The sequence below is a fragment of the Panthera pardus genome, unplaced genomic scaffold (assembly GCF_024362965.1).
Source record: "Panthera pardus isolate Hobbes unplaced genomic scaffold, ASM2436296v1 HiC_scaffold_4, whole genome shotgun sequence".
NCBI classification, from domain to species: Eukaryota; Metazoa; Chordata; class Mammalia; order Carnivora; family Felidae; genus Panthera; species Panthera pardus.
This window is the reverse complement of record NW_026526969.1, coordinates 3,750,578-3,776,582: the sequence shown is the minus strand read 5'-3', so window position 1 is coordinate 3,776,582 and position 26,005 is coordinate 3,750,578. Positions and strand designations below refer to the sequence as shown.

At 46.2% G+C, this 26,005-nt stretch overlaps 1 long non-coding RNA gene across 1 annotated transcript in view; it reads right to left on the bottom strand.

Moving 5' to 3' along the window:
* Positions 1-1,129: 1,129 nt before the first annotated feature.
* The window catches only part of LOC109250638 (uncharacterized), a 59,354-nt gene continuing 34,478 nt past the window's right edge, over positions 1,130-26,005 (bottom strand). Inside the window, exons 3-4 of the long non-coding RNA XR_002073121.2 lie at positions 10,297-10,421; positions 1,130-2,985 (exon numbers count right to left, since the gene is read on the bottom strand). This is a non-coding gene — a long non-coding RNA (uncharacterized LOC109250638). The remainder of the gene's footprint in view (positions 2,986-10,296; positions 10,422-26,005) is intronic.

The following is a 26,005-nucleotide window of genomic DNA, read 5'->3' as shown; positions in this document are numbered from 1 at the left end:
AAATTAAGATATCCAGGCAAAAGAGCAATCTGGAATTCAGAGACCAGACGGGTCAGTACGTACTGCGTTTTTATGGGCACAAATATGTACTATGCAAACTGGCATTCCTAATAATTGCCTCTGATAAATAACAGTATGCTACAGTGCACTGTGGTTTCATCTTGGCTTTAAAATTAAGACACATAATATAACTCACACGTGCAATTTTTCAATTTTTCCCTTGCAGTTCATCTTCTCAGATTGTCAGAGATGATAATGATTATTGTTCGCTTGGGTAGCTCTGGCCTGGCGGAAGATCACAGAAGGAACAGACTAATAATAACATTAGCCCTTTACACTGGGTTCAGGGAGCAAAGCAATGCCTGTGGCCGAGGCTGGGGGTCGGGGGATCATTGTGGAGGAGCTGTTTTGGAGACACTTGTCCACATTCCTAGAAAGAGAAAATTCCATCCAATAGATTGATCAACTCCCATGGTGGTATTGGTGAGCTATTTAAAAAAATTTTTTTTAAATATTTACTTATTTTTGAGACAGAGAGAGACAGAGTATGAGCCAGGGAAGGGCAGAGAGAGGGGGAGACACAGAATCTGAAGCAGGCTCCAGGCTCTGAGCTGTCAGAAACCAATGCGGGGCTCAAACCCACGAACTGTGAGATCATGACATGAGCCTAAGTTGGATGCTTAACCGACTGAGCCACCCAGGCGTCCCCCCACCTTTTTTTTTTTAATGTTTATTTTTGAGACAGACAGAGACAGAGAAGGAGCCAGGGAGGGGCAGAGAGAGAGGGAGACACAGTTGGTTAGCTATTTAAAAACATTTTTGGAGAGGGACACCTGGGTGGCTCAGTCGGTTAAGTGTCCAGCTCTTGATTTCAGTTCAGGTCATGATCTCACAGTTTGTGGGTTCGAGCCCCACATCAGGCTCTGTGCTGATAGCATGGAGCCTGCTTGTGATTCTCTCTCTCTCCTCTCTCTCTCTGCACCTCCCCCCTTTCACTCTCTCTTTCAATCTCAAAAAAAAAAAAAAAAATTAAAAAAATTTTTTTTTGCTTTTTAAAACTTTATTGAATTTTGGCTTAAAAAGTAATGCATAATTGTTTAAACAACTCAAATAATTCCAAGGCATAATAGGCTCTCTCTTTTCCCCTTTAATTCCACCATTTTATTTGCCATTTTTCCTTCATTTATTTAAATACATGTAAACATAGTCACATTTTTAGGGTTTTTTTCCCCATAACACAGATCTAATCATTAGATACCGATAGGTATGACTCTTGTGCCTGGAAAACAAACACAGCAGTGTTCAGAGTTGTAATAAATAACCAGAGCTATCATGTCAAAACATGGTACCTGCTGTGTGACAGGCGCTGTCCTCAGCTCCTTGGCTGTCACTTCATTTAGTCGTATAGCAAAGTTATGAGATAGGTATTATTATTCCCATTTTACAAATGAGAAAACTGAGGGGTGCCTGGAGGGTTTGGTCGGTTAAGTGTCCAACTTTGGCTCAGGTCATGATCTCACAGCTCGAAGGGTTCGAGCCCCCTGTCGGGCTCTGTGCTGACAGCTCAGAGGCTAAAGCCTGCTTCGGATTCTGTGTCTCCCTCTCTCTCTCTGCCCCTCCCCTACTCATATTCTCCCTCTCTTTCTCTCTTTCAAATATAAAATAAAACATAAAAAAAAATTACAAATGAGAAAACGGAGGCTAAGAGCAGTTAAGCCCGGCCATGGGGTCTGTGAGGACAGAAACGTTGATTTTTGTTCCCCACAGTCTCCCAGCACCCAGCATGGTGGCCGGCAGGTAGCAGAGCTCGATGCGTAGATTTCGGCTATGCCGTGGTTGTGCGGGTCCGCGTGGACAGCCAGTGGTGGAGTAGGGCGTGAACCCAGCTCTCAGCTACCACGTAACATCGACAGCCTTGAGGTAGTAGCACTGGAGAGAGGCTAGAGAACTTTGCACGTCGATCTCCCCTTAGCCCAGAAGACTCACAAGCAAGCTCCCCGCTTCTGAGCCTGCCCAGACTAGGGGCGGGGTGGGATCTCCCAGGCCCGGCAAGTGGAACTATGGCTCTGGTAGGGTTTCTTCCTCAGGGTCCTGCCCACAGTTTTATTCTAACACCCCCGTGAAAATGATTCTTGGTGCTCAGAATAGCTACAAAGGCAGGGATGCCTGGGTGGCTCTGTGGGTTGAGTGTTCTCTTTTTTTTTTTTAATGTTTATTTATTTATTTTGAGAGAGAACACGAGTATAGGAGGGGAAGAGAAAGAGAGGGAAAGACAGAATCCCAAGCAGACTCCACGCTGTTAGCACTGAGCCTGATGCAGGACTCGATCCCACAAACCATGAGATCATGACCTGAGCCCAAATCAAGAGCCAGAGGCTTAACTGGCTGAGCCACCCAGGTGCCCCAAGTGTCTGACTCTTGATTTGGTCTCAGGTCATGATCCCAGTGTCATAGGATCGAGCCCCACATTGGAGTCTGCGCTGAGCATGGAGCCTGCTTAAGATTCTCTCTCTCCTCCCCTCTCCTCTGCTTTTGCTCTTTCTCTGTTCAAAAGAAAAAAAGAAAGAGACTATCTACAAAGGCAGACAAACAGCAAAGCCTTCTGGAGACTGGACGAGGATCAGTGCTTCTGCCTTGCTGATTGAGAAGAAACCAATGAAAAAGTGAATCGATGAACATTCTCTGGACAACCGTGGACTCTCAGGCACATTTACTAGAGTATCTCAGCTTACTCCCCTAATGGCAGGGTGATTTTGCAGATGAAGACACTGAGGCTCAATGAGGTACAAAGACCGTCCACAGCTCTAAGGCAGCGGACCCTCGTGGTCTGCCTGCCCGTTCAGGCTTCTCCTACAGTCAGCATTCAGGAAATGCCATCATGTTTCACTCAAGAGCTCAAGGCTGCCGTTTGTCAGCTCACAAGGGTGCACTGGGTCCATTTGCTCTGCCGTTAACTCGGGCCACTGCTTCTCTAGATCTCAACAGCTAGAAGCTAAAAGAGCATAAGAAGAAATTAAAGATGCATACATGAGTTATTTTCCCACTATGATATTGCAAAAACATAACGCTCCCAAGAACATGCCTGGTTTTATTTTTTGTTTGTTGGTTTTGGTTTTGGGAGCAAAAGCTTTGGAGAAAAAACCCCCGTAAGATTGGGAGCAAAAGGTTTGGAGAAAAAAACCCCATAAGACTGAAATGGACTGAAACCCAGGGAGGAGAAAGGGGCTGGCTGAACAGAGGAGGGGCAGCCTGCTTCCTGGAAGGAGCAGGGTTGGGAAGAAGAGCTTGTGATTTAAGGCAAGGAGGAGGGAACCCAACTGGCATCGTGGCTGGGCAGGGTGCTAAGGAGAGAGACAAAAGCAACATCCAAGTGGCCCCAGGTTGCACCGGATGAGGGACCCGAGAGGCTGCATGACCCAGAGGAAGAACGGAGGAAGGCCCCACAGGAGCAGTGTGGGACGTGAGAGAGCTCTAGCAATGCAGGTGGGCTCTCTGGAAATTGGAGTCATGGGTGGAGGGCTGGAGTCCTGCAGTCTGGGCGCCGAGATCCGCTAGGAGCTCCCGCACGCACGGGGCGGCTTGCGAGGAAGGCGACCTTTCCCGGGACCCGCCAGATAGCAGCATTTTCACTATTGTCACGTCAACTTACACCCCGCTTGTAGCTGGGGGCTGAGAATCCTGGCAAAGAGAAGGCACGCTATTTCCGTTTTGTTGTTGTTGTTGTTTTGCCACAATTGCATACACTGCCTGAAACTCACTCATTAAAAAAGACCAACATCTTTAAAGCTGCATGTGAATGTTTCTGAGCTGAGTAGTTGTTTGAGGCTTGATGGTACATTTTCGGAGCCAGCCCCCTAACAGGCTTCCCGCCTGTCCTTCTCCCACCCCCTCACCCCTCCACAACACACACGGGCACAGCCAGCATCTGACACGACTGCCCCTCGGGTTACACTTTCTCATCTCCCTCCTGTCGCGCCTTGTCCGAATTAAGTGAAACCCACTGGTCCCAAGGACGGTGCTGTGCTGTTCCTCTACTCAGCAGCTTGTTAATACTGAAGAGAAGGATTACATTCGAAAGCAAGTACTGCCTTTATCTTATTGTGATGCTGTTCTCTGATTCTCCTGCACTGCTTTGAATAATCAGTATTTGGGGGTGGGGGGAAGGAAAGAAAGAAAGAAAAAAAACGGTTAACCTCTCCATTGGCCTTCAGCGTGGTGGCTCCAATGAGCTGTCACAAACATCGTTCCGTAACAAATGAGATTATACCTCTCTTCATTATCCACCCTTTTCGGCGCATACAGTAGCAATGCGGAGACCTTCAGGGATCACGTCAACCAAATCCCAAGTTAGAGATGTTTAAATTCAAAAATCCACACTCCGCTGCACCTGTTCTTTCCCGGCTACCGTGGTGAATTTGGGGTTTACATAGAACTCCTTGAAAATTTATTTTAAAGTAAATGGAGGCTTGTTTCACGATTGAAAAGTTATTTCAACATGCATCTGAGACAGCGTGGCCGCAAATGGAGTATAAAGGCAAGAGGATCCTGACTTGAGATTTTCGTTTTAGCCTGGCGCATTCAAAGCAGTAATCTACGTTGTGTCCAGCCAAGTGGTGAGAGACTATGTTAGAAAGATTAAAGGATTATTTTTTTTTAATCCACTGGAACTCCAGCCACGGCCCCTCTCTCAGTAACATTAATAACTATAATGGACTGAATTCACATACCTCTTTTCTTCAAGACTCTCAAAATGTTTTTGCCAAATGGAACTCACCAAATCGCAGATGAATTTAAAGAGATCACTTGGACAAACTCCTTATGTTTGGGGCTTGAGGAAGCCCCAATTGACTTCCTTATGAGGAAGCTTGAGGCCCAGGGAAGTTCACTGACTTGGTCCGGGTCCGGGTCTTGCGTCCACTTCCTGACAAGGCAGAGAGCTCAAACCCAGGCCCTCAGGTTTTTCAGCCTGGGGTGTTCTTCCCCCAACACCCTGGCTCCTCAAAATATGGTCGTGGACCTGCTGCATCCATTTGTCAGAGAAGCAGAGTCCCAGGCCCCATCCCAGACCTGCGGAATCCAAATCTGCATTTTTTAAGGTTTTTTTTAAGTTTATTTATTTATTTTGAGAGAAAGAGAGTGTGAGAGGGGGAGGGGGAGGGGGAGGAGGGAGAGGGAGAGGGAGAGGGAGAGGGAGAGGGAGGGAGGGAGAGGGAGGAGGGGGAGGGGGAGAGGGAGAGGGAGAGGGAGAGGGAGAGGGAGAGGGAGAGGGAGAGGGAAGAGGGAGAGGAGAGGGAGAGGGAGAGGGAGAGGGAGAGGGAGAGGGAGAGGGAGAGGGAGAGGGAGAGGGAGAGGGAGAGGGAGAGGGAGAGGTGAGAGGGAGAGGGGAGAGGGAGAGGGAGAGGGAGAGGGAGAGGGAGAGGGAGAGGGAGAGGAGAGGGAGAGGGAGAGGGAGAGGGAGAGGGAGAGGGAGAGGGAGAGGGAGAGGGAGAGGGAGAGGGAGAGGGAGAGGGAGGGAGAGGGAGAGGGGAGGGAGAGGGAGAGGGAGAGGGAGAGGTGAGAGGGAGGAGAGGGATGAGGGAGAGGGAGAGGGAGAGGGAGGGAGAGGGAGAGGGAGAGGGAGAGGGAGAGGGAGAGGGAGAGGGAGAGGAGAGGGAGAGGGAGAGGGAGAGGAGAGGGAGAGGGAGAGGGAGAGGGAGAGGGAGAGGGAGAGGGAGAGGGATGAGGGAGAGGGAGAGGGAGAGGGAGAGGGAGAGGAGAGGGAGAGGGAGAGGGAGAGGGAGAGGGAGGGAGAGGGAGAGGGAGAGGGAGGAGGGAGAGGTGAGAGGGAGAGGGAGAGGGAGAGGGAGAGGGAGAGGAGAGGAGAGGGAGAGGGAGAGGAGAGGGAGAGGGAGAGGGAGAGGAGAGGGGAGAGGGAGAGGGAGAGGGAGAGGGAGAGGGAGAGGGAGAGGGAGAGGAGAGGGAGAGGGAGAGGGAGAGGGAGAGGGAGAGGGAGAGGGAGAGGGAGAGGGAGAGGGAGAGGGAGAGGGAGAGGGAGAGGGAGAGGGAGAGGGAGAGGGAGAGGGAGAGGGAGAGGGAGAGGGAGAGGGAGAGGGAGAGGGAGAGGGAGAGGGAGAGGGAGAGGAGAGGGAGAGGGAGAGGGAGAGGGAGAGGGAGAGGGAGAGGGAGAGGGAGAGGGAGAGGGAGAGGGAGAGGGAGAGAATCCCAAGCAGGCTCCGCACTGCCAGTGCAGAGCCTGACATGGGGCTCAATCTCACAAACCATTGAGAGCCGACATCAAGAGTCAGACGCTTAACCGACTGAACCACCCAGGCGCCTGTAGATCTGCATTTTTAACAAGAGTCCTCAGTGTCCGTGTGCATATTAAAGTCCCAGAAGCCTGCTTTACACCTAACTGTCACTGTCCACAGCACTATGACCTTTGCACTTGACATCAGCCCATTTTCTGGACATTCTCAAGAAAGTCCAATAAAATAAGTACAGTAATGGTGTGGGAAGAACATTCTTTACTGAAAGAAAAGTGTTCTAGGGACATCTGATCATAGCAAGGGAAGAAAAAGTTCAGAAGAGGATCCTTGTGGAGTTTTCATGGAGATCTTATGCTGGGCACCTGCAAAAATAGGGTCCTTGTCCTGAACAAGCTTATACTTGGGTAGGAGACTGAAATCTAGAGCCTGGGAGCAAAAATAGACCATTCAATTCTAAATCAGGATGTAGAGTCTAGAGAGAACGTCCAGTGGGTCACCCCTAACTTATCCTCCTTTTTGTTGCCAAAGAGAAATTTCTACTCTGCGATTTTGACTGACTCTCAGGCTTCAGTGACCCACTACTGCCTGCAGGGTAAAGTGCAAAGTCCCCTGAATAGCTCCTGGGAGCCCCTCTTCAGCCTCAGCACTCTCTTTCCCATCACCCCTTTTCATGCCCCTATGCCCCAGAAACACTAAGTTACTTGCGGTTAGTTCCCTAATCTGCCTGCCTTCATTCATCCCAGAACGTCTGCAAGAGGCTTTCCCCATGAATGCATTTTTTCTTCTGCATCCCCTTATCTGGCTAATCTTTCTCATCCTTATGGTCTCTGGTGATTGTGCTCACAGTATGCCCTGAGTTATAGACTAAATGTTTGAGCTCTCCCAAAATTTCTGTATTGAAGCTCCAACCCCCAATGTGATGATGTGATGGTATTTGGAGGTAGGGCCTTTGGGAAGTAATTAAGTCTAGATGAGGTCATGAGGCCTCAGGATGGAGTTGACACCTTTCTAAAACGGGGAAGAGATGCCAGGGCGCTGTCTCTACAGCATGAGAACTCACAGCAAGAAGGCAGCTCTCTAAGCCTGCAAGGGGGCTCTCGCCATTAACCAAATCTGCCAGCACTTTGATCTTGGACTCCACAGCCTCCAGAACTATGAGAAGTAAATGTTCGTCTGTTGTTTAAGCCACTCTGTCTGTGGTATTTTGTTAAAGCATCCTGAACAGGACTGAGATACCCGGTGTTCATAACTACAATGCTCGCTGATTTTTACTCATCTGTCTTCCCACAAATGGCAGACTCCATCAGGCTGGGGCACATGTCTCTCATTCAATATTCCAGAACGTTGAGCCCAGCACATAGAACACAGTCCATAAATGCTGAATGAAACAGAGTGCATGTGAACAAATCTGTACGTGCAGGAGATAGAATTTGAGCTGAGCCCCGAAAGGTTTTAAAGGCTATGGAGGGAAGGGGCACCTGGGTGGCTTAGCTGTTTGGGCCTCTGACTCTTGATTTCAGTTCAGTTCATCATCCCGGGGCCATGGGATTGAGCCCTGAGTCGGGCTCCGCGCTGAGAGTGCAGAGCCTGCTTGAAATTCTCTCTCTTTCTCTCTCTGCCCCTCTCCCAGTCATGCTTTCCCTCTCTCTCTGAAAATAAATAAATAAACTTTTTTAAAAACAGGTTATGGAGGGGCGCCTGGGTAGCTCAGTCGGTTGAGCGTCTGACTTCAACTCAGGTCATGATCTCGTGGTCTGTGAGTTTGAGCCCCGTGTCAGGCTCTGTGCTGACAGCTCGGAGCCTGGAGTCTGCTTTGGATTCTGTGTCTCCTCCTCTCTCTGCCCCTCCCCTGCTCATGCTTTGTCTCTCTGTCTCTCAATAATAAATAAACGTTAAAAAAAATTTTTTTAAAAAGGTTATGGAGGGGAGGAAAGGTATGAGTGTAAACACAGAAACAAACATGGTGGTTGGTAAATGAATGAATGCATGGAGAGGACAAGGAAAGTGAGGAGGATATCAAGGATTTGTCTAAGACAGCGAGAAGAGAAAATGGGATTTGAGGTCGAGAAAAGGACGTTGATTTTTTATTGTTACTGCTGCCAATTTTTAAATTATTTTACCAAAGTATAATATAGGTACAGTAAACTACATGTACATGGAGAGTGTGCTTTGATTAATTTTCACATACATATACTGTTCTAGGCTGAATTATGCTGTCTCCTTGTCAAAATTCATGTTGAAATCCCGAACCCTCCAGTACCTTCGAATGTGACTGTATTTGGAGATAGGGTCTTAAAGGACCTAAATAAGTTAAAGTGAGATCATTAGGGTGGGCCCGAATCCATAATGACATCATTATGGTGTCCCCGTAAGCAAAGGAGGATAGGACACAGTCCTAAGAACAGATCAGGCACAGATACACACAGAGAGAAGACCACGTGAGCACACGGGGTGAAGACGGCCGTCTGCAGGCCAAGGAGAGAGGCCTCAGAAGGAACCAACCATGCCCACACCTTGATCTGGGACTTCCAGCCCCCAGGACCAGGAATAAACCTCTGTTGTTTAAGCCCCACAGTCTGTGGTGTTTGTTGTAGCAGCGTAAGGAGACTGATAACACACGCCATGGAAGCACCCTCCAGATCCAAATCCAAAACATTCCCAGCACTCCAAAAAGGAGCCTGAATTCGACTGCAGTGACAGTTGGATGTCATTTTTGGCTCCTAAGCGGGAGACTTGCCAAGGCAAAATGGAATTTTAGGAAGATTAGAGTAGGAAGAGGAGACTAGGATGAGCTGGCAGTGGAGATAGTGAAGATGAGTAGGGGAGAGAAAGAGACGGTGGGGGAAAGATCCGGAATCTTGCTGAAGTCAGGAAATCCACTAGAGGGTGGCGGTGAAGGAGATTAAAGGGCATTTTATTTTTTTATTTTTAAAAAAAATTTTAATGTTTATTTTTGAGAGAGAGAGACACACACAGAGCATGCATGGGGGAGGGGCAGAGAGAGAGGGAGACACAGAATCTGAAGCAGGCTCCAGGCTCTCAGCTGTCAGCACAGAGCCCCACGTGGGGCTCAAACCCACGGACCACAAGATCATGGCCTGAGCTGAAGTCGGACACCTAACCGACTGAGCCACCCAGGTACCCCTTAAAGGGCATTTTAAAGAGCTGGGAAAATAGCAATGGGGAACGAGGGGACTCCAAAGTCTTTGTCTAGGAGAAGTATTGATGACCAATGTTGGATGTTTTGGGGGAAAAGGTCAGCTGGCATGGGAGACCATGAGTGCCACACTGGGTTTGGGTGGATATAACATGCCCAAATGGTTTAAGCACAACCCTGGAGCCTAAGGGAAGCCAGGATAGGACCGTAATGCGACTGGGTTTAGAGACGTGGACTGTGTGTGGAGAGGAGGCCAAAACGAACACAGTAACAAAATAATAATAGCAGCCAGTGTGTATTAAGTGCTTACTTCCTGGAAGGTGTTGCACTAAAGGCTTTTCCATAGGCGACCTCGTTTACTCCTCACAATGGTCCTTGAGGGAACACTCTATCATTATCATTGTTTGACTAAGAAGGAAACTGAGGCACAGAGAGACGAAGTAACTTGTCTAAGGCCACACAGCCAATAAATGGTGATCTGGTTTTGAACTCAGGCACATAGACACCAGTTCACCCAACTTAGTGCCCTTGGAAGAAAGAGAAGGCAGCTGAAGAGAAGACCGTCTGACCTTTTTGACCTTTTCTTTTTTTTTTTTTTTTAATCTCCCGGTCTCCAAACAAGCTAACCTCATTCTATTCCATTCCATTGTTTAAAATGCCTCAAACTCACACTATGGTGCTGATGCCTTCAGAAATGGACAAGGTTTACCTTCAATAAGTTTCTCCTGATGCCTAACCTCGAACACCCTGGCTGTATTTTAATAAAGGACGCTGCCTCCCCTCTGTTCTGCTGCCCGGGGAGCTTGGGTCAGCTGTCTGGCTTTATTATCAATTCACATCCCTGAAAGACAGTATATTTACTGGCAGCTGTTGCAATTACTTACAAATGTGAACTTCTTCCCCTATTCCCTCGCTTCTGGCGGAAGCTCCTCCTCCACGGTCACTTTTCTCTGGGACCGCTCTGCTTTCTTCATGTCTCTGGCACGTGGAACCCCAGGATAGCTCATAGTCCCCGCGGTCTAGAGGAAGACAAGATTACATTTCCATGAATGTGCTTCCACGCCTGTTTTGCAATTTCAGAGTTGTCCACAGGCCTGAAGAAATATCTTCTACTGAAGCAAATAAAAGACACTGACAGGTGCAAAACTCTGAACCAACAGGATTCAGCCAAGAGGGTCTCTAGGCCTTTCTCTTCATACGATTTTGTCTCCTCTCTTACTGTGTTCCAGATTCATCTCTCTGTGAGTTATTTTTTTAAACTTTTTTGCTTCTGATAATTGTGCCTTTATAAAATAGCCCCTCATGTGCATCCAGCAAATGTGCAAACTGTTTCATAATTAAAGAGAGTTCTGTTCCCTGAAACCTGGCATGTGTGGTTAAAATACATGATTTGCGTGGTGTTTTAGTGGAATGTGTGCCTAAAGGGCCGGAGCCCCATTCAGGACCAACAGCTGAATCGAGGCTCAGAGCAGCCAAGCATTATGTGTGAAGACCTACATGGCCACTATCAACTTACTGTATTTAATTTTGACTAAGAAAAATCCATTCCTCTCAGTGACGCAGCAGGATTCTTTGGAAAGACAGAAAAGGGCCATTTGGGGGAAAACAAAATGCTAAATCTAGAAATATTCTGGATTCCTAATTGTTGGTTTTCTCCCCCAAGTCATCTGAGAGACATTTCTTGTTCCATAGCAGGTGTCTGGCCATGAATATCATAACTTAATTAATTATCATGGCTATTTACAGGTATGACTAGCCTATAGAATGTTCATCATACCAACAATTACTATGAAAAGGAATGAACTGCACAATCGTGGGACTTTATGCTTCACAAGATAATTTCCTTTGGTTAATTTTATTTTAGACTTTCCCAATGACCCTGAAGCAGGCAGGGTAGGTTTTAGCATTCCCATTTTATAGGTAAGGACGTTGAAGCACGCAGACAGATGAAGTGTTTCCAAAAAATATACTCTCGTTGGAGGGTAAAGTCTCCCAGGCCACATTTGCTTGTAGATTGCCAGGAGAATGAATACAAGCTCAAGAGTTACGATTTATCTCCAGAGTTGAAGTACTCAACTATCTATACCCGGAGAGTAGCTATGTAGTCGAGTGAACGCTCTCAACACCCAGCTGTTCCCTATCTTGTAGATGAAATCAGCTGAGAAAAGTGCCCTCACATTTGCTACCTGAAGAGTCCAAATTTGATATGTGTAGCTGATAAATTTCAATTTTGAGGCTAAAAAGTCCTCATTTTCAGAACGTTTTTGCCTCATTTAGGTAATGCAGTAAAATGGTTTTAGTGTATTCTTTCCGTTGATAAGTGTGGGTGATCCATTTCCTTTGTGAGTGTCAAGTCACATTTACATTTGGGTTGCACCTTAGTTTGTCAAGGCATATTCACTTAGAATAGTTTATACTGTCGTAGACTCTGTTGGGGTTCCTAGGTTGGGAATCCCGGTGAATTCCAACTTGGACTCATAATAATATTCCCAATAATTGAAAACCAAGGTACAATTAGTAAGAAGTACTTATGGTATGCCCACCACATGGCAGGCACCACCCTAAGTGCTAGGGGTACAATGATAAGAAAAAGCAGGGGCACCTGGGTGGCTCAGTCAGTTAAGCATCCGACTTCAGCTCAGGTCATTATCTCATGGCTCATGAGCTTGAGCCCCGCATGGAGCTCTCTGCTCTCAGCACCGTGCGCAATTTGGCTCCTCTGTCCCCCTTTCTCTCTGCTCCTCCCCTGCTTGCATGTTCCCTCTCAAAAATAAATAAACATTAAAAAATTAAATTGAATTTTAAAAAAAGTCAGGTTTTTAAAAACATGCCAGGTTGTTTTTTTGTTTTTTTGAATGAAATGGAGAAGAACACGATACTCTGGGAGCCTAGAATATGGTTTGTCAACAAGACCCACCACAGCTTTCCTGGAAGAAGTAAAATGATCTGAGGAGACAGGAGGTAAGTGAATGGAAAGGAGAAAGATCAATGTTCCAGGCAAAGGGCAGAGGATGTGAAAAGGTCCTGGGGTGGGAGGAAGCTCAACATGGTGACTGGAGGTCAAGTCATGCGATTAGATGGCAGAGCCTGGCAGACTGCAATTCAATGTGAATATTAAGTTGCTCCTACGTGAACGTTTTAAATTTTAATTTTGTTTTTTAAAATTTATTTTTGAGAGAGACAGAGAGAGACAGAGTGTGTGTGTGTGTGTGTGAGCAGGGGAGGGGCAGAGAGAAAGGGAGAGAGAGAATCCCAAGCAGGCTATGCATTGTCAGCACAGACCCTGAGGTGGGGCACAAACTCATGAACCATGAGATTGTGACCTGACCAAAACCAAGAACTTGACCCTTAACTGAGCTACTCAGGCGCCCCTGTTTTAAATTCTAATTTTTTTAAATGTTTGTTCATTTATTTTTAATTTTTTTAAAGTGTTTTATTTACTTTTGAGAGAGAGAGAGAGAGAGAGAGACAGACAGACAGAGTATGAGCGGGGAGGGCAGAGAGAGAGGGAGACACAGAATCCAAAGCAGGCTCCAGGCTTTGAGCTGTCAGCAGAGCCCGATGTGAGGCTCAAGTTCATGAACTGCGACATCATGACCGGAGCCGAAGTCGGCTGCTCAACCAACTGAGCCACCCAGGAGCCCCTTAAATTTTAATTCTAATAACAATGAGAAGCCGAAAAAGGCTTTCAACATGGGGAGAGGTAGGCACAATTTGAGCTGTACTTTGGGAAGATTATTTCAGATTTGATGTAGAAGACACATTGAAGGAGCCCAAGATGGATGTGATTGAATAGTTAGATGAATATTGTAGAAGTCCACGTGGAAGAGGATGGACTGTGGAGGTGGAAATGGGAGAGCAGATGAATTTGAGATGTTTAGTAGGTAAACTTGATGAGAGTAGAGGACAAATTGAATATGGGGGTGAGAAGGAAGAAATAAAGGGCAACCCCCACTGAACATTCCAGGCTTGTGCAACTAGGTCCATGGTTGCACCATGGAAAGTACTTTAAGAAGTCCAGGTTCGTGGGATGAACATCATGAGTTTGAGATTTGTTGAGTTTCACATTCTAAGATACCCAACAAAAGGGCCACATTGGGCTGATCACAGGAGGCAGAAGACAAGGTCTGGGCTGGGGACACAAACTTGTGAGTCATTCTCATGCAGAGCCATAGATGTGGACAAGGAAATATTGCTCAGAGAGACAGATCATAAAGTGAGAAGAAAAGAGGGTTCTAAAAAGAGCCTTGGAGAATTCTGACATTTAATGGTCAGGCAGAAGACTCTAAAAGGAGAGAAAGAGTGTACAAAAGCTAGGAAGAACGTAGAAGGACTTGGTCTGATGGTAGGTAAACAGATTTTCAAGAATGAGGGAACTGGGGCACCTGGGTGGCTCAGTTGGTTGAGCATCTGACTTCGGCTCAGGTCGTGATCTCACGGCTTGTGAGTTCGAGCCCCGTGTCAGGCTCTGTGCTGACAGCTCAGAGCCTGGAGCCTGCTTCTGCTTCTGTGTCTCCCTCTCTCTCTGCCCCAACCCACTCTCATTCTGTCTCTCTCTCAAAACTAAATATTTTTTAAAAATTAAAAAGAATGAGGGAACCGAGGCAAGTAGTGCTGGGAGGTTAAATGCTGTAAGAACTAAAAAATACATCCACTGCTATGGAGATCATTGGTGACCTTGAGAATGGGAGCCAGAAGCCAGAAGTGCAATGGATTGAAGACAGAGTGGCAGAGGAGGATATGCAGACCATAAAATGGACAGCAATTTCAGTGTTCGGTTTCAAAGCACAATTAATGTCTAAGGCACATGCAATCAAAGAATGTAATGCGGGGTGCCTGGGTGGCTCAGTCAGTTAAGCATCTGACTTTGGCTCAGGTCATGATCTTGCTGGGTTTGTGAGGTCAAGCCCCGCGTTGGGCTCTGTGCCGACAGCTCAGAGCCTGGAGCCTCCTTCAGATTCTGTGTCTCCTCCTCTCTCTGCCCCTCCCATGCTCATGCTCTCTTTGTCTCAATAATAAATGTTAAAAAAAAAAAAAAGAATGTAACACAAATAATGAAAACCTGCTTTTAGTTTGAATTCGAAAATATGCAATGAGCAAAGCAAACTTTGTTTTCCAGCTTTCCTCCCCTTTTTCTTCTGCTACCTTCTCCTCCAGACATCCAAACTGCTCTCAATCCAGTGTGACTTTCCAGGCTGACCCCATGGCCTCTGGCCACTTGACTCCCTGCCTCCACCCACTCCTTAGCCCCCCAAAACTGCTTGGTAAACTAATTCTCACTGGGCTGAAAATGAATGGTAGCTGCTGTGTGTGTTAACCCTCTGGGTTTGCTTTTTCACCAGGGACAATTCCCTAACAAGTCTGAAAGGCTGGGGATATAGTTTAGGAAAGGCAAGTGTGAAGGGACTGCAGTGAGGAGATAATATTATGGAGTGAAAACAGCACTAACTTACTAGATCATCTCAAAGAAGTTGTGTCATCTCCCTGGGAGCCCCATTTTTCATTTGTCAACTCTGGGGTTGAATTATACCTCCAGGCTGCAGATTATACCTTCCAGCCCCTTAGCAAACCCAGAACCAGTCAATGGCATGGCTCCTTGGGCATGGGAAGAAAGGAGAGAAGGAATGCTGAGAGAGAAACAGGCATTCCTCCTGCCTCGAGGAAAATGGTTTAAAGTTAGGTTGAACTAGAATTCAATCAATTGAGGTGTGTAAATCACATCGTATTTTAAGCGCTCAGAAAAGTTTAATGTTTTTATTTGTTTTTGTGAGAGAGAGAGAGAGAGAGAGAGAGAGAGAGAGAGAGAGAGAACAAGTGGGGGAGGGGAAGAGAGAGAGGGAGACCTAGAATCCGAAGCAGGCTCCAGGCTCTGAGCGGTCAGCACAGAGCCTGACACAGGGCTTGAACCCACGAACCATGAGAACAACCTGAGCCGAAGCCGGACGCCTACCAACTGAGCCACCCAGGTGTCCAGAAAAGTTATCTAAAAAAAGAACACCTGAAGGCAAGCTTCAGTAAAGTGAAGAGTCCTTTTGTAGAAGGCATAAATGCCCCTGGATTTATCCCTTTTTAATCACCTAGACGTTCATCTATCAGGATTCCATAAAGCACTAGGTACATTTGTGCTTAATAACAATGTATACTAAAGAAATGGTTGAGATGCTCTGATAAAGATGAATGCTTGACTTCCTCTTTTAAGTCTTTCCTCCACTGCATTTCGCTTTGAAAACCACTTTTCCCTTTGCACTCCAGCTTTTGAAATAGGTCCTTACAAAGTCACTTCATTCAACAGACAGTGGAGGAGAAGTGCTGTTACCAGAAGCGGGATATGACACGCATCCAAAATACTCCTTCTAATTAAGAACCATAGTCTGGAGACGGGTGGATGGTGTGTGAGAGGGGGAGCAGCTCTGCGTCTGAGCTCTGGTTTGGGGAAAGGCATTCCAGGAAGCTCGGAGGGACTTCAGTGTTTCTGTCCTCGCTGGCTTCCGCTCCCGAAGCTGGCCGGCACTCTGGCCCTCCATTCTACTCACCACGTTCCTCACTTTGAGAAGACAAGCTGTCCAAGTTAATCCATTAGGTAGCCTTCTGCGTTAACACCAAACACATGGCACTCCATGCTTCATTAGTACGGACAAGGTGTTCCGGTCACTGTGTCCCTGTGTAGAGCATGCTGGGGTGGCTGCCGTCAAACAAATGCCTTCATGTCTTGCACCTTCCTTAACACACGGCCTCAGCCCACAGCCGCTCTGCTCACTCAACGAACCTGGACAAAACCCTCTGATCTCCTGCCAGCAGCCACTTCTGGCTTGATTAATACTTCCGTCTTACTCTGTGCCAGGCCAAACTGAGCTGGCCTCCTCTGGGGTTTGCTGCCCATCCAGAAGAGCGAGAGCTGTGCAGCTGGGCAGATCTGTCGGCCCAGGGCCGGCACTCAAGACGAGATGATTAGGGCAGATAATGATGAATGAAGCACCCCCAGGTGAAAAATGGCTTCTTTGGAATCCTTATTGATCTGCCAGCTGAGGGTTTTTTTCATGTGGAACCTAAATTTGACATTTCAAATTGAACCTGACTCTCGTAATTGCAGACCAGGCAGTGATTTTAGGTGGAGTCTAGGACATGGCCTAGATGGGGAAACTGAGGCTCAAAGCATGGAAATGACTTGCCCAAAGTAACACAGAGAATCAGTGGCAAAGCCAGGGCTAGGACTCAGGTCTGATGCTCAGGTCAATACCCCAGGCTGCAGGACCACTTCCTTCTACGGGACCCAGGTTCTATCAGTGAGCTAATGTTGTATCCCCTTTGGTATAAAAGACAAAAATCATGCCATATTAATTTAATCTGGACCTTGGCTCCAAAAAAGGCAGTCAAATGAAGATGGACAGCAGGAGGCATGGTGCTTGGAAAGAGGGGAACCAGTCTTATAAGGAGTAGCCAGCCAAGAAACTGCCACTCTCACCCTTAAATGCATGTGCTGGTGAAAGACCCAAGATGGTGCCTCAAGTGCAAAGTCTCCTTTTGGAAAGGGTTCACTTCTGTAAGAGGCATTTCACCTTGGAATGTATTTCTCCAAGAAGTGAAGAATATGAGAATGAATGAAGGTCCACCAGGGGGACCTGACAGTCTGAGGGAATGGGGAACAGTACCCCCTGGAAATCCAGGAAAAGCACATGGGATGGGAAGAAATACAAATTGCCTGGAAGCATAGTAAGGCAAGTCCCTCCCACAGAGTACGAGATGCCCAGATACCCCAGTTCAAATGCAAGCCACCCTGGGAGCCCTTACCAGCCTCATCTCAGTGATCAGTTAGCACTCTGGTGTGCATTACCAACACAGGGTTCCTAGCCCTCAAGTATATGGACCAAGGAAGAGGGCTTCATGGTCAAGGCTCCACAGAGACCCACTCTGTCCGCTCCATAGTCCAGACCACCAATTGTGGAGCCGTGACACATGGAAATGCATCACATCATCTTCCCATTCTCACCAAAGGTTTTGGGACCCCCTTGCCAAGAGAGAGGACCAACCGAGGAGAATCACCAGGAAGCCAGCCATATAATGAACAGTCACAGTGCTCATTCGTACCTTCAAAGCAACATATGCTATGCACCAAGTACTGTGCCAGGCACTAGGCTACAAAGTTGACTAAGGTACAACTGTTATGCCCAGAATTCGTGATCTCCAAAGACCACCAGGGAGCCGAGCCCGATGCAAAAGCAAAGAGCCTTTATTCGAGCTAGCTCGAGCTCAATCTCCTACCTGCACCAATGCAGCGGTGAGATGCCGGGGAAGGAGAGCGAGTTTCAAAAGCACAAAGGTTTTATAGAGATCATGGCCTTAGCCGATTGGCTGGGGAAGGGTCATGGACTCAGCCGATTGGCTGCCAAAGTGTGGTCCCAGATCAGCAATTATCAGCGTCACCTGGAACTTGTTAAAAATGCAAATGTTGGGCCTGGTGGTCACAGACCTACTGAATCAGAAACTCTGGGGGTGGGGCTCAGCAATCTGTGTTTGAACAAGTCTTCCAGGAGATTCTGATGCACCTGAAGTTTAAGAACCACTGTGTCTGAGGATCTCTAACATGTTTGGCCTCAGTGTATACAGAATGTTTCCCACTGGTCACTTATTAACCATTGGCTGTCAGCCTTGCTGTGCTATATAAATACCTAGCACCAAACACCATCCCCAGAGACTCTGATGAATTGGTTTGGGGAGGGGTAAAATGCTCCCAGGTCATTCTAAGCCTGGACAGGGTTGAGGGCTCCTGCCTCTGGCCCCTACCTGAGAGAAGCCCTCCCTCTTCTACTCACACTTTCCACGCCTCTCACACTCCCCTTCCTCCCACCTCAGACTTCAGAAGAATGCATCAATCGGTAAGTTACTTAAGGGGAGGAGGCGTGTTCTGAGGTTTAAGCAGGAACTTCTTTCTGCAGCCATGTCGGGGACATAGTCACTAGTCAGCCGGGCTAGGTCTGCTCTTTCACAACCATGCCTAAGCTGGGCACATCTAGCTGGCAAGACAGATGCCCACACAGGTAACTGTAATGAAATGGGTTAAGGGCTATACAAAAGGAAGGTAAAAGAACTAAAATTTGCTACTAGCCTACTCCAATCCAGTAACTTTAATCTGTTCCCTCATCAACTTACTCAACAGACATTTATTAAATGTCTGCAGGAGCTGTGCTAAGAATACAAAGATTAATAAAAAGGATCTTTGCCCTTGAAGGAATCACATACTACAAGGGAAAGATAAACGGGTAAATAATATGTGAAAGGAAAATGTTAGAGGTACTATTTTGGAAGCCTGTGAATGCACAAAAGATACTAAAAGGAGTCCATTCTTAACCATCTCCAAGTGTCTCAAGTTTTAAATAAAAAGACTACTTTTACTCATATGTACTGTATGAGTCCACTTAGATGAAGTTCTAGAACAAGCAAAACTAATCTGCTATGAAAAAAAGCAGAGCAGTAGTTGCCTTTGGGGAGACGGTGGTCCCTTGTCTAGGAAGGGATATGACAGAATTTCCTTTGGGGATTCTATATCTTTTTAAAAAATGTTTATTTTGTGTGTGTGTGTGTGTGCGTGTGTGTGAGAGAGAGAGAGAGAGAGAGAGAGAGAGAGAGAGACAGCATGAGCAGGGGAAGGCCAGAGAGAGAGGGGGACAGAGGATCTGAAGCGGGCTGACAGCAGCAAGCCTGATGTGGGCTGGAACTCACAAACCGTGAGATCATGACCTGAGCCAAAGTTGGACGCTCAATTGACTGAGCCACCCAGGCGCCCTGCGATTGTAGGTCTTGATAGGGATTTGGTTAGAGGGATATGTGCATTTGTCAAAACTCATCAAATGGTACAGTTAAGATCTGTGTGTTTTGTTGTTTGTAAATTTCACCTTAAAAAGAACTCTAAACAAATATTGAACTCTAGATAATGACATACATGGTGAAGCACCTAGGGGGAGGTGTACTGATATTTGCAACTTATTTTGAATTGCATCCAGAAAATAAGATGGATTGGACAGATTGATAGAGGAATGCATAGATAAACGGAGATGTGTTAAAGCAAATATAGCAAAATGTCACTTATAGAAGCTAGGTGGTGGGTAGACAGGTACATAATATGTAGTGCTTTTGATTTGAGAGTTTAGAAATGAAATATTAGGGGAAAAATTCATCTCGAAAGTTAAATAGGTATTCCCTGGGCAAACAGGATGAGAGACGACTAACCTAATCCCATGTCCAACTTTCCAACCCTCATCTGCCTTTCTGTCTCCTGTATAGAGTCTGGAACGGCTACCATATCCACTTATCCCTTTGCTGCTCAGGGTAGCCACGTGGCATAGTTCAGGCCAATGAAGCATTCAGAGAACAACTTTGCTGGTCCTTCTGGGAGACCTTTTGCTTATTTGGTGCTGCCCCTTCCTGACTTGAATACAAACGTGGTACCTGGAATTGCAGCAGCCGCTTGCAACCATGAAGGCAAATCGGAAAGAATCAGACTTCTGCCTTGACTTTATTGAGCCATGGAACCAATGTCAACAACAGCCCATCTCCAGACTTCTTGCTGCGTTAGAAAGAGAAATCCCTTTTTGTTTGAGCCGCTGCTGGTTAAGTTTTCTGTTACTTGCAGGTGAAACATTCTGAGCACGAGGCAGAAGCGTAAAACAGTCTGGTTCGCAGGTAAGTGCAAGCAAACTGAGGCCTCGATGCAGAGTCTAGGGAGGAAAATGACAGAGCAGGGGATGTAACCGTAGAGGTAGGAATAGGCCAGACCCTGCGGGACTGTTTATGTCATACTAAGGGCTTTGGATTCTCCAAAGGGAGTAAAGCATGGGAAATAACCTCATCAGATTGCATTTGGGATCAGTGATTCTCAAATTTATTTGAAGATCAGAATCATCTGGAGTTAAAAATGCAGATTCCCAAGCCCCGTCTCCAGCGATTCTGGTGACAGGAGACGTTTTGGGGCCCTGCCCATATATTCTCCTTTAGCTGCAGCTTCTGTGACCAGCTCCATGCACACAGATGGCTTCCTGTCCCGATACCTCTGTGATTTTCTGCCTGATGGCTTTCTTCGGTCACAGAAGCATGTTGTATGCACCCCAAGTGTCAGGGAGTTGATGTTTCTAAGAGCAGCCTTCAACCAACGAGCAATACAAGCTGATGGATGACCACTACACCTTTCTTGTCTGTTGGTGGGAGAATGACGAAGTGTGTGTCTCAAAAATCTCTCGGGTTCCCTTGGGATTGGTTCCGGTTATCCACAGTGATAAGTCTCTCATTAACATACCTTTTATTGGCTTTTCCTTCCTTCCCTGTCTCCTTCCTCCAGATCCCACCAGTGCGCTACTGGGATGACCTCTCAAATAAACTCCTGGCACCCAAATCCTTGTCTAAGGTTCTGCTTTCAGTAGACCCCAAAGGAGCTGATTCTGAACGCCGGCGGGGGGCGGGGTGGTCTGCATTTTTACCATCACGGATCGCGAAGCACTCAGGTATGTGGACTCCATCTCAGCCCCTCTTCCACAAGTACCTCCCCGTTTGTAGATCAGAGTGAAATTCTTCAGTGACAAGCAGATTTTTCAGCTGAGTTGAGACCAAGAGATTTAGCAAATTCTCTAGCTAATTCAGTTAATCTGTGAAAAGTTTCCAAACATAAGCACTTTCCAAAGTGAGACCTAACTACAAATCAGCTTATGACATTGAAAATGACAATCAGGAGGTTGTCAAAACCCCACTATATAAATAAATAACAATGAAGAATCGGGAATGTTCCTTACCTCATAACACTCAGAATAACTTTGTGTCTACATTTATTAATACTTAGTATTTATTTATGTAGTCGGTTTCATTTATTCATGTGGTTGGTTAGGTGTTTACCTTTTACTGAAAAAGAGGAAAACTAGATCTTATCAGCTGAAGCAATCATTTTAATTGTATTCAGGGACCAGGTAAAAGCTGCTCCCTATTGCTTTAACTTCCCTTACTAGGAGAGGAGATTGGTCAAGTATTTTGATACTACTATTTGCCCTCAAATTAGGATGCAGGGAGGAAGAGCTGGTGGGGAAGAAGCGGACACAGGAGGGGACAGAGCGGGTTGTTAGATTTCTCTGATGAGGCTGTCTCAAGGCCGTGTGTATCTGGCCCTCCTTTTCAAAAGCCCCAGTAAGGTGACCAAACCAGGAAGGATAGTGTCCCTCTATTGTAAGCTGTGGCTCATGAACTTAAAAAAAAGCATCATTTAAAGATGTTTCCGACTACAATTCCAAGGAACCAATTGTTCGCAACCAAGAAGGCTTTTAGGCTCGCCCTGTGCCTCCAGGCTGCCCCAGCCTCGTGTTTGCTAGAGCATCCTGGTCTCCGTGCTTTTGTCAGAAGGAATCACGGCACCGTTCCCCTGCTGTTGTTATAAGGGGCTACGCCTAATGCCGCTGAACACAGACAGGATGTTAGAGAGAGTCTTCCCATCAAAACCTTCAAGAGTGAGATGGCTCTCTTCACCTCTTCCTGCTTATATGTAGTTTCGCCTGCTGTTCTGGAGGAAAGGAAGACAGAAGCTGTCAGAAGGTAAGCATGGGCTATGGGTACAGCTGCCGACGGATGGGGGATAAAAGAATGCAAAAATACCACTGGATCAGCTTTTCTGTAATCCTAACAGAAGGGACGTGGGGGAAGGTCTGCATTTCTACGCCTTGGATTAGCGTTCACCTAGGGTGTTTTGCTGTCACTGGAAAGTGAGTTTTCACTCAGAGGAAACATGTGGTGTCAACCCGAAAGTCTCAGGAAAAGCTTAGGAAGAGGGTATTTTAGCATTACAGGAAAATAAGGAATCATTCTATCCATATCTCCAATTACTAGGAGAAAGGTTACTTTATTCACTGAATCACTTTTATTGCACACCAACCACAAACATTTCTTTCTCTTTTTTTAATGTTTATTTATTTTTGAGAGAAAGCACAAGCAGGGGAAGGGCAGAGAGAGAGGGAAACACAGAATCTGAAGCAGGCTCGAGGCTCTGGGCTGTCAGCGCAGAACCCGAAGCAGGGCTTGAACCCATGAACCCTGAGATCGTGACCTGAGCCTAAGTGGGAGGCTTACCCGACTGAGCCACCCTGGCGCCCACAAACATTTCTTCGAAAGCCTACTTACGGTGTGCCAGGTGCTTTTTTGGGTAGTACAGAGACGCCAAGGGGTAGAGACACCGTCTCAGCCCTAGAGAAAGTCACAGTGTAGTCGAAGAGAAATGAGTCACAGTGTAGTCGCAGATGCTATGTGAGAAATGGCCACAGCATGGGTCAATAACATTAGTACAAGGTTCACATAGCTATCTCTTAATAATATGACAGGCATGCCCCTTCCTTAGGATATGTTATTACTGGAGGAGTACAGAGAAGGTAAGAACTTAATTGCCTAAAGTAATTGTGATGTTTGCACATAAATGCATAATGATATTATTGATCCTGGGTGCAAACTGTTAGCAGAAGCAGTAGTGAAACCTGATGGGAGTTGGCACCCGGCAGCTTTGTTTCTCTAGTCACCAAGGAGCCACAGAGGGAACCCGGAAGTACCTACGGCTCCCAGGATGTGGCAGCGAGTGAAGGTGCTTACTGAATGGAATTAACGGTACTAGAAGATCAAGAAAGTTTGAGCAACTGTATATAGCAGCACCAAATAGGAAGGAAATTGCTGCTTTTATCTCCGGCCATCAAAGTGCCTCACAAATCAATATTAGAAGCTGCATTTTATAAATTACACCATCACGGGAGATGTGAACCAGCATGAAGGGGTGGGGGGATGTTTCTTTCTTTCTTTCTTTCTTTCTTTCTTTCTTTCTTTCTTTTTTTTTAAGAAATCTATTCATCGTGAAATTCAGGAGCTAGTATTTGGCCCCCAAATAATTGTTCATATTAAAGCAATGAATACTGTTTATTTACTACGATTATGAACACTATGTCAGATTTATTAAAAGTTTTGATTAAAGCATTTTTTTAAAGTTTTGATTAAAGTATTTTTAAAACACTGAAAATAACAACAATATCTCCCAGAAAATAATGAGTTTCTTCCTGTTAGCTGTCGAATTATTTACTCCCATAACTGAATAATAACAGCACATCAAAGCCGGCAGTAGTAATGAAATGATTTGTGAACATAGGTTAACAAATTAGTGCCTCATGATGTGTAATTGTCTAATTAGAGTAAAAATGCTAGTCTTACCTAAAAGACTGACAAGAGTGTAAAACAAGAAGGAACAGGTAAAAAGCATCATGCGAAAGATTGGAATGCATGTAAGCATGCCACTTTTATGCTTTCTGCTCAAGAGGGGCCAAGACCATCTTCCTGATCTTACACGTTCAACTTACACACACTGGTTCAACTATGGTCAAGAGAAGAACAAACAATCAGGTAACTGCGAGTTCATTACGTTTTCGGCGGGGGGGGGATGAGAAGCTGTCTATATGACCTCAAATTACTGAATTATTTCTAGTTTTCATAGGACAACCACCAGCATCTCAGGCATATAAAGACATCTAAGAGAAAGTTCCTTTGAATCCTTCTTTAGCTCATGTCAAAACGTCTACAGTGTTAAATGTAGATTTAGGGGCGCCTGGGTGGTTCAGTCGGGTGAGCGTCCAGCTTCGGCTCAGGTTATGATCTCGAGGTGCATGAGTTTGAGCCCTGCATCGGGCTCTGTGCTGACATCTCAGAGCCTGGAGCCTGCTTCAGATTTTGTGTCTCCCTCACTTCCCACCCCTCTCCAGCTGCTACTCTGTCTCTCTCTCTCTCTCTCTCTCTCAAAAATAAACATTAAAAAAAAAAAAGTAGACTTAAAAAGAAAAAAAAAAACCTCAGAGGAAATAAGGAGTATTTCTCTCTCTTATAATTAAGCATTTTCCTCTTTTTTAATGTTTATTTATTTATTCTGAGAGGGAGAGAGAGAGACAGGATGAGTGGGGGAGGGGCGGGGGGGGAGAGAGAGAGAGAGAGAGAGAAGGGAGAATCGCAAGCAGGCTCCTCCGCACCGTCACCGCAGGGCCCAACACAGGGCTCGAACTCACAACCGTTAGATCATTAGATCATGACTGGAACTGAAACCAAGAGTCAGACACTTAACGGACTGAGCCACCCAGGTGCTCCTAATTAAACACTTTCTATTTACCTTCCATTTATTCAATACTTATGTACTAAGCACCTGTTATGTGCCAAGCAGAGCATTAGGTTTTTGGAGAGACATGTAGATGCATAAAACACGGTTCTTCTTTCGAAGAGCTTTCTTTCTAATTCAAGAAATAAGATATACAGTCTGTAAGGCTGTAAACCTCAGGTGGCAGAGATAAAGTGCTGCCAGATTTCGGGAGAGGCACTGGTAACTTCCACAGGGGGAAATCAAGAGCTTGATCCTGACCGACGGCAAGTGATGGGAAGGCTTTGTAGACAGAGGAAATAGCCTGCATGAAAGCGTATGTATCTCGGTGTTTATTCTGCCACCAGTTGGGAAGTTTAATTCTAATTAGATCCCGGAAAAGAAGCCAGCTCTGTGCTTATTTCCATTGGCAGTGGAAGCTTGGGCGGCTAAAAAAAATCTGCCCTCACAACAGCCAGTGAGTTAGTAACATAACACAGCAGGGGCTTGGAGGTTCCAGAATTCTTTTAATCCTCAGTGAGCATTTAAACAAGTAAGCCTTCTAAATATATACAAATCTTGTATTTGAATGGATTTGGAAAAATGAAGCGGCCTGTGAAACGCACAAGACACTCTTTCAAGTCTTGAAGCAATGCTTGCGCTACCATAGGACAATTTCGGTCCCAGTTAGAGCTCTTAGGAACAGAGCGAGAACTCCCTCGCTCCTTCCCTGGTCCCCTCTTCACGAATGCAGCCTCCCTGCAGCTTTGGGAAGCAGCCTCCAGTTGCTGGCTCCACACAGAGGAAGGATGTGTCGAAGGAAGTTTCCTGCTTTCCCTGTTCCTTGCAAGGACTGCCCGGTGCTCTTGGGCCACGTGCCTGCACATGTTAAGTGTCAATGTTAAAACAAAGATCAAGGTCTGGTTATTAATCCAGGTCAGGGCAAAGAGGAAGAAACTATCAGCAAAGAGAAATGATTTCTTTTTAGGGTTTTGCTCTGAAGGCGAAATTTTGTTTAATTAAATGAGACCCTCTGCCCCATTATTGACGAAGGAACAAGGGACCCCACGGTGAGTGAGGTGCTCGCCATTAACACACAGTCTCAAACTTAAACCTGGTTTCGTCATTCATACCTTGCATTCTGGCCACTGTTCATCTCTCCAGCCTAGCATCATTAGCCAGTTTTCTTTTCAATGTTTACACATAAAAATCGTTAGACACACCTTGAGAAAATGTATTTTCTTACATGTTACTTGAGGAAATAAATATGTGAAGGACTTGGAAGTGATTCAAATGGGGGCCCTGACGTAGCTAAGCGTTTGTACAATAAGATTCTGTCATTGAAAAGGAAGACTGGAGGGGGAAGCTGGCGTGAAGTAACACTGTCTTTTAGGGGGTTGGGGGGAAGGGGCAGGGCCGTTAGCCTACGGCACCACGATTACTGCTAGGACTGCCTTTATAACTGGCTGACGCACTCCACTCTGG